Consider the following 8,256-nt stretch of genomic DNA (forward strand, 5'->3'; position numbering starts at 1 on the left):
AACAAAATATGCAAATAGCTCCTGAGCACTCTAAGGCTAATCATTCAGACACTGACTTTCTGTATCCCTAGCCAGAAAAGGACACATGATAATTAGATTTTGAAGGACCATGTGCTGTTCCTACAGAACTAGATATTAAAATGCAAGAAAGCAGACTACCACATGGCACAATTGATTTTTATGGCAGTTCATGTTGAAATGCTTTCTTTTATATTGCCTTTTAGGTTACCTAGGGTGAAACAAAATTACAGGCTTGGAGACTCTGGAAAAGCTCAGCATCAGCGTTTGAGGTAAAAATGAACATACTGAAGTAATCTTGGGAGTGTCCTTGTTAACTTTATGGAACTCATTGGAGTAGAAATTTTCAGCAAGATCCATTTTGCATTTAAGTCTTCAATATTGATTTAAAAAAATTTGACTTCAGAATCTCTTTTTAGGTCTGGGAAAACTCATACTTTAGGTGAATATATCGTGTAAATTTTTTATTTTAGAACACAGAGAACATTGTAGATCTGCTTAGATACAGTATTTTTGTTTTAAGTTGTAGTTCTATAAAATGGCTGATATTTCTGAAATTCTTCATCATGTCTTTCCTAATTTTATTTCTATAGCTAAATGTATTTTTATGCAAATCACCATTTTAATTGCACAATATTTTTACTTTTATTAAAAACCACAATGTACTTAGAAATGATTGGGGGGTTTTTGTGAATTTACGGTATTAATTGCACTTCAAATTGAAGTACTTTAAAGAAGTTTGACTTCCAATTTTTTTTAACTTAAGTGAGATGAAAAGACGTTCATAGACAAAATAGTACAATTGTAGAGTATGTAGTAAAATTATGTAGAACATACTACTACTGTATTTCTCACATGAACCAGTTAATATTAATCATAGTAAACTGTAAATAGGATTAGGGAAGTATGCTTTCTTTGCACATTTAAACTACCAAAAATTAGCTTTTGAATAATTTTTCAAAATTTCTTCTAATACTAAAGTAAAATAATTAGTGTTCAGGATGGACTTAAAATAGTTCCTTTTCTGTCAGCAAGTTACAATCTAGGGTTGACACATTTAAATGTTCATGAGCAACTGAATTGCCACAATTAACCATGTTACTATTGTTCCCTTTTCAAACCATTTTTATAGTTCATAGGTTTTGTTGTTGTTATTTTTAAGAGCCGAAGCTTGCAAATTATGTGATTAATCTACAAGCTGATATCATGATGTCAAAATGCAGTTCGGGAAGCATAAACACAGCGACTGCGGAAATTAAAACGGTAAGGCTATGCTTTTTAGTATGGGAGAAGCATGTTTTTATGCTTCTGTATTGTATTGTATTCTGCTATTTTATATTTAAAGCTTCTTCAGGACCTTAGAGTAAATTAACTTCCATATGTGAGGTTATAGAAATTTATTATGAATTTCTTTGGAAGGAATGGTGCAAGTAGCTATTTTATCCATGGATGGTTAGGTACGTCAATGGGATAGATAAAAAAGATGTTCATTGTGAAACACATGCTTTGATATTTCCTGGGAAGCTGAGTATGATTAGAAATGTATTCCTCGTTATAAAGGGGCCGTGTGTTTAAATATTTCTTGTGGATTTTATATTCAAATGTAGTTGTGTTGGTGAAATACAATCAATTTAAACAAAAAACAAAACAAACAACAAGCTAACATTGAGAAGAGGAGAGGTCTGAAGGATTGGAGTTAGAATTGAGTTTATATGTTGTTCCAGACCAGAGATAGAAAGTAAACAGTGAGGAAAGTAAATGACAGGTAAATTGTTAAGGCCTTAGTTTCAGTAGCATGCTTCAGTTTTCCTGGTTTTGCTAAACTCATAATGCAAAGAGCCTGTCTGATTAAAGCTACGTAGAAGAAAAATAGATACGTAGTTTGACAACACAGGGAAGACAGAAATGTAGGTAGTTTCACTGATCTTAACCTTGCCTGGCATCTTAGGTGCCATACACTTCACATTTCATCTTTTGTCCTCTGTGTTAAGGAGACAAAAAGAATCTGCATACAACCAGTTCTGCACCACTAATTAAGCAACTACATAGTTAGGACTGTTGCACAGGGCCTTACATCATTTTCTAAAATGAAATAGTTTGTTCCAGCATCTGGCTGCATATCTGTATTTGTTAAAGGAAAAACATCCCCTTTCTAAACTATTCTGAATGCCTCATGTACTGGTGTCAATATAGATATGTTTGAAAACTGATTTTTCTTTTCACATTTTGTTGCAGTACGGGTAGATGACATACCACTAATGTATGTTATGCTGATACGTGGTGGTATAATTCCTTTTGCTTTAGAGGCTTACAGTGTACAGCAGCAGAACTTTGTTGGTATGAACTGTGTCTTGCCGGCTCAATAGAGCTTGATTAATTGCAACAGAAAGTGTTTATCGGGCTTCTGCCTCAAATTCAGATTTTGTTGTACTGGTGAGTGATCACTAGATGAAGGACTTAAGGGGTTGTGTGTTTTTCTGAGTCTGCTAAGTGTCATGTTGTATTCCGTTTCTCTCCTGTATACAGGCAGGAGTCTGCCAGGAATTCCAGCTGTTAACTATACTGCATTGCTTGTATAAATGCATCAGAAGCAGCTCATTGAAGAGTAGAGTCTCAGTGTAATCTTCATTTAATAAGCTCTTTAATGAAACTTTCCTGAACAACAGAAAGCAGCTTTTGGTGCTTTGGCATGTGTTGGTGTGCTGTTAAAGACCAATGTTTTGCTTGTGCTGTTAGACTGGTTCTGAACAAATGAAATTCTTCTAGTTCAAGATGAACATTCACAATGAATATTGATGATTATGCTAGAGAAACCAGAGAAGCTGGTTCTTACAGGAATGCTTACGTTTGAGCTTTGTAAGCATTTATGGATTCTGTTTGCCCTTCTTGAAAGGGAACAGATCTGAAATACATTTTGGTTTTTTTCCCTTTAAGAATACTGTAAGAACAAATACAAAAACTGCTGTTAGCAATGCATGTGGTGAGGGTCTTTGAAGGATAGCAGTTAAGAAGTCTCTGGTGCAGCTGTGTTGTATGTTAAAGATAGCATAAACCAAAAGAGATTTCTGATTAATCTTATTGAATAATAGTGTTTGACAGTATTTCCTTACTTTAGACCTGGGCCTAATGATCTTGTTTGTAAATTTTGAGTTGGGAGCGGAAATCTCAATGTTTAATTTTCAGAGTATCCTGTAGATACTGACTGCTGAATAAAAAGCTTTTCCCATGAAAATGAAACTTTTTCATTTCTTTCTGAGATTGAGTTTTGGACTGCTTCTTCCAAATAAAAACTGTGTTTGTTTGTTTTCGTGGTTTTTAAAGTTCTTCAAGAGAACTGAAGTTACAGGAGTAATATTGACAAAATGCATTTTCAGCTATCACAGAAGAAGTCAAATCCTTTTAAAAAGTACACTTCTAAGAGCAAGTTTTGAAACAGACAATGTAGGAGTCTTATATCTTGACCTGCAGTTGGGCAAAACCAATTCTTGCCACTGAGTTCATATAGTATAGGTAGATAACACTTTACTACAGAATTCCACAGTATATAGAACATCTTCAGTGAAATTTTATGTTTTATAAAATACAATGCAAATGTTAATTTATATTTGTAATATTTTGCTGTTTGCTTATTTGTTCTTCTATTGCCCAAGAAAGAAATTTCTGTGTTGGATCTTTCAGGATGTTAATGTTTTGTGTAGCATTTGGACCTAAAATTTACTATAAAGAATGTGATATTCAGACTAGGTATTTGTGTAAGAGAATATTCAGGCAGCCAGATTCTACTCTTTTTTTTTAACAGTGTGGTTTATTTACTTCAGAGTAAGTGGATTGGTTTTTTTCCACCACTTGTTTTTTTGGCTGATGCTGAGTGTGTTTTTTAGAGAATAAACTAGACATTCTGGTCAAAGATGAAAACCTGCAGCATTAGAAATAATTTCTGTATTCACAAGGACTCTGTTGGGTACAAATTTACAGATGAACATTAGTGATGAAATCAGATGGCATACGTTGCATATGTCAATAATAAATTTTTGTTGTCAATAGGTGATAGTTGTAGTTTTGCATTAACTTGGCGTGAACATAACATACACTATGTGCACGAATCATGGGGAAACTTTAAAGATGCATCCACAGAGTTCTAGTCTCTTCTCTGATTACTTTCAAGTGTCATTTTGTAAATGTTTTAAACAGTCCTTGAGGCAGGACTAGCTTCAGGATATCTTATTCCAGGTGAGTAACCTACTTGGTTTGGCTTGCATTCCTTAGTGTTTCCTTGAATTTTTTTTTTTTTTGTGCTCCAAGGGACTACTTCAACTCGGATATAGTCCTGTGACTGAAAAACCTACACCACAGTTCCAGAATTATTGTAGACTGGAAGAAACTGCTACTAAATGTTGCTGGCTGTTCATTCCCAATCTTGTACCCTTCTGAAATAAAGTTCTTAAAATGGTAGTGCAAGGGCTTAGTTTTGTCTCTGCAGTTCACGCAAACGTGCAATAAAGTAATACCACCAAGTTGTGGATTTTAGGCCACAACTTTAGGCCATCTATCAAGATTTTAGGCCATAAAGGGCAAAGGCAACAAAACTGGACCTTTCAGTAGTATTTTGGTAGAACAGATCAGCTTGGCACTGTGCTGCTTTGTGCAGCTACTGTCACCTATTCTAAATCCAAACTAACACCATGGATAAAGATGGAAGACCTTAGCAGGAATCCGTTACAGTGACTGAGCCGGGCTAGCTCAGGGGCTTTTCTGCTTCCTTGTTAGCTAGTTTCAGTTAGCTAGGTTGAGTTGACTTCTGTCCACAAATTCTGAACACATGCACTTACATCTCAAATGTTTTCAATTTAAAACCTGTTCTCCAAGTAGATGTGTTTGGGTTTTTTTTTCCTCTTTTTATTTCTAGATGGTACTGTACTGCTTTTCTTTTATTGTAGAACTTGGTATTTTTCCTTGCTATTGAAATAGAGACTTAGAACGATACAATTACTTCATTATTCTGACTTACTCCTGAAATAATGTGGATATTGATCTTGTCAAATCTTACGTACTTCCAATACCAATAATACAGATGAAGGCCACAACTAGGAAACTTTAGCACTGCAGGAAGTAGTGTTGCTGGTTTAAGGAGCAGAACTTTTTCTTTTGATCTGAGTTAGCATACAGTGGGAATGTAAGCTATTTCAAGTGTGTTCTGACTCCTGTGAGTTTAACTCTGCTGTCTTGCTGATTAATTGTGCAGTTTATGTTTTGTTTTGGGGTTTTTTTGGTCAGGTTGCAGGATAATAATGGTATGGTTAACAGTGGCAGGCAATGTTGTTTTGCCTGTGCTTACTTTTCCAGTTACAGATGTTCTTCCTTTGCACTTCAGACGTTTTATTGAGAATGCTTTTTGATGTCTTTTTCATCTCTTTGAGATGACTGTACTTTAGGGCAGGTCTTTCATGAAGGTATACAGAAACCAAATTGTAGTTTAGAATATATTTGGGTTCAGCTTGATCTGGAAGGGCTGTGAAACATACGTGAGTATAAATCTCCTCGCTTCTTGCAGTGGGGTAGCTAACTGTGGTGTCACTGTGATAAAGTGTGTAGCAAAGGAGATAACGCTTATTTGTGAATATTAGATCCTGTGTTTGTTTTTTCTTAGAAACCCGCTCAAATAAGATTGGTTTGCTTTCCTTAATTCCCTCCTGTAGATGTGATATAGCTATTTTATATGTTGCCAGAGTTATATTTATGTTTTGGAATAGAGACACAAAATAGGTGGAATAGTAAACAAAGAGGAAGCACTGCTGATCTAAACTGATTTATTAAACTGAAGTGGCTGGGCTAAGATACAAGAATGATTGTGGAATCGGCTTCAGCTTTTATTATGCAAGAGATTTGTGGTTTGTTAGGTTTTTTTTTTTTTCTCCCTGGTCCCTTCTTGCCTTGAGCAATTAGAATGGCTGTGACCCAATCTCATTTTAAACAAAGCAAACACTATTTGTGTTTCCACATGACTTGTAGTCATAATCAAGACTACTGTGTTCTTCAGAGTATTTTTTGTATTTGTTTACAAACTAGCATGATACTCCTTGAAATATAAAAAGAGAAGCTAGATACACTAAAGGGGAGCTTCATCTATAACCTTTGGGAAGGATTGAGGGTGACACACCCTTCCCTATGTTTTTTTTCCTTCTTCCCTGCTCTCATACACAGAAAGCTTCACTTATGTTAGAAGTTTCCAGATGCTTTCTAACATCTATCTGCTTTTGAATACTCTGTAAAGTTACTAGATGGATTGTTAGGACAGAACCTGCATGTACTTGTATGCATTGTTTGAAATGTTCAGAAACAACTTAAAAATCTGCGTGAGTCTTTTTGTTTTATAACTGACATGAACAGTGATATATTACTGCTACTTATGCTGTACGTAAACTATGTTGTTTTCCTTTTGCGGCTAAATAAAGCAATATCATTGATCCATTTTATCTATTTAATCTGAAAGACTCGGGCTGAAATGTCAGCTTAGGTTACAGGGCAGAAAAAGTAAATGAGCTTTGCATGAGTTTGGAGATTCTTTCAAAAGCAACTGGAAAAAATCAGATATGGTGTCAAGAGCATTCTTTAGTATGTCCTGTGAAAATGTACATTCATTACTTTGTTTTTATTTTCTTAATGTTTGAATACATCTTTTCTTTCTGTTCTAACCCTGACAAAGCTCAAATTAAAATATCAGACAAGATTCCAGCGATGTCAACACAGTTCTCGTAGTAAAGAAGATACTATTTTTGTTGTAGGGGGAAGTACATTTATTGCTGAACCAAAGGCCAAGAAGTTATGTTTACCTTCTTTCACTAAGTATCACTTACTACTGAATATTTGTCTTGAAAAGAGAAATAATTATTTATAATGGAACAGAACAATATTACTTGAACTTAACCACACTGTCCTTCCAGACGCCCCCTATCCTTCTGGAAGAAACTGAGACAGTTTTTATCTATGACTGTTTTCTATAAAGTGGAGTTGCTTCTGCATGAATCTGGAAGAGGGTGATCATGTAATTCAATGTATTGCCGTCTCTTTATTTTACAAGATATACCTGAGATGGAAAACTAGAGAGAAGCGGTTTGATCTTTTGACAGAGCTTCCCACAGTTATTTAGCTCTTTGACTAGCTAAGTTAAACTATAAATGTTTAGACATGGCCCAAATTGTAATGTTCATCTTAAAAATGTAAATATACGACAAAGACCTACAATGTTTTATTAGTTGAAGACTATGTTAAATAAAATTTCATCTTGGTACAAAAATAAATGAATACTCTCAAAGCAGTTATTTGTTATAACCATTAGTGGCTAATACTTTCTATTAGCTACCGTATCACATTTCTCTCAGTTTTTTCTTCCCTACTGCACATTTGCAAAACTTAACCAATTTTCCTCTTATATTGAAAAGCAGGACATTTCTATGCAATGGAATGATAATTAGCTTTTCCTCATGTATTTCTAATGAATTGTTACATTTGAAAGCATTGTCAATTTCATTTATTTCTCATTTTGAGATTGATGCTAAAATGAACATAGAGCATCTAGGAATTTTCAAGAAAACTAACTTTTGAAAATATTACTTTGTTGAAGAGGGTGTGTACCTGATTTGAAGGAGGGGAAGTATTAAAAATTTCTTGGATTTGATGCATATGTTTGTATTATGCTTCAGCAATATTTTTCTGTATCATCTGGCTTTGATCAGTTTCCCTGGGCAAGGTATGATTGGGGTGGGGTTGTTTTGTTTTGGTTTTGGTTTTTCTGTTGGTTGTTTTCTTTTGTTTTTTTTGAATCTTGATCATTCTTGACAGATAGCCAACATTTTTAAAAAACCTTGGCAATGAGGACTTCATAGTTGTAGTAGGAAAGTGTTTTCCAGTGCATATTTGTCATGAAGTTGTGAATGCTTTATTTGTTTATCAAGCCAACATTTTTAAAAAACCTTGGCAATGAGGACTTCATAGTTGTAGTAGGAAAGTGTTTTCCAGTGCATATTTGTCATGAAGTTGTGAATGCTTTATTTGTTTATCAATTAGAATATCTTTCCGGAATTTGGTGGTTAACCTGGTAAGGCTCACTTTCTCCATTAGTCCTGTCAGAGTCATCAGCAATTATTTGAAATGCTTCTGCCAGTTCCTTAAACAGATAACGTTATCAGAATCTGTTCAGTTGATTTGAAAATACTGAGGTTCTTGTGTCGTTCCTGTTCT

General features: G+C 34.6%; 1 protein-coding gene across 2 annotated transcripts in view; it reads left to right on the forward strand.

Annotated features, from left to right (window-relative positions):
• The first annotated feature begins 216 nt into the window (after window positions 1–216).
• The window catches only part of DICER1 (dicer 1, ribonuclease type III), a 46,398-nt gene continuing 38,358 nt past the window's right edge, over window positions 217–8,256 (forward strand). Inside the window, exons 1-2 of one of the 2 annotated variants that reach the window (XM_010141095.1) lie at window positions 217–290; window positions 1,181–1,281. The gene's annotated coding sequence lies outside the window, so the exon portion shown is untranslated. The remainder of the gene's footprint in view (window positions 291–1,180; window positions 1,282–8,256) is intronic. The other variant, XM_010141096.1, reaches the window with a different exon arrangement.

Source organism: Buceros rhinoceros, unplaced genomic scaffold (assembly GCF_000710305.1).
Source record: "Buceros rhinoceros silvestris isolate BGI_N320 unplaced genomic scaffold, ASM71030v1 scaffold18327, whole genome shotgun sequence".
Taxonomy (NCBI): Eukaryota; Metazoa; Chordata; class Aves; order Bucerotiformes; family Bucerotidae; genus Buceros; species Buceros rhinoceros.